The following is a 624-nucleotide window of genomic DNA, read 5'->3' as shown; positions in this document are numbered from 1 at the left end:
TTTTTGTAACCAAGAGACGCATTTGTCTAGTAAGCACGCAATCCATAGAACGGCCTCTGCATGAGACAATGATGGGAAAGTCGTAGTTCTGGGCAACAGCAACATTCATCACAGCAGCCAACACACCAAGTGGTACTAAGTCTTTAAGGTGCACGTCACTTCCACAAATCGATTTTTCCCTCTGAGGCAAAATCTTGGGTCCTCCCCTTACGGCATCTGGAGATTATATTGCCTGTGCAATAAAGTCCCCATATTGCAGTGGAAGGTGTATTGGTGAGATCACTCATACTGACGAAGGGATAACTCTATCGATAGTATGGAGAAAAAGATAGGGGCGGTGGAGAAGGGTCGCGCAGGTCCCACGCGAGTAGAAACGGGTTCGAAAACCTCTGGGAAATTTTGCCCTGGATGGGGAGGGCTTCAGGGCCAGACCAGGAAGGAATATATGTTGGTGGTTCTGGTGCTGATGGTGATGCGGGCGACTCTGTGGCAGAGATGGTGGTGTTGCAGGAAATTGTGGTGTATTCGTCACTGTTGATGGTGAAGGTGTTAATAGTTACTTGTACTTGATATTAATCGAAACATTCTCTTATGCCATCGGCGGTAATAGTGATGTGACGTTGA

This window comes from Penaeus monodon, chromosome 29 (assembly GCF_015228065.2).
Source record: "Penaeus monodon isolate SGIC_2016 chromosome 29, NSTDA_Pmon_1, whole genome shotgun sequence".
Lineage (NCBI taxonomy): Eukaryota > Metazoa > Arthropoda > Malacostraca > Decapoda > Penaeidae > Penaeus > Penaeus monodon.
The sequence above is the reverse complement of the archived record's forward strand: the minus strand, read 5'-3'. Positions refer to the sequence as shown.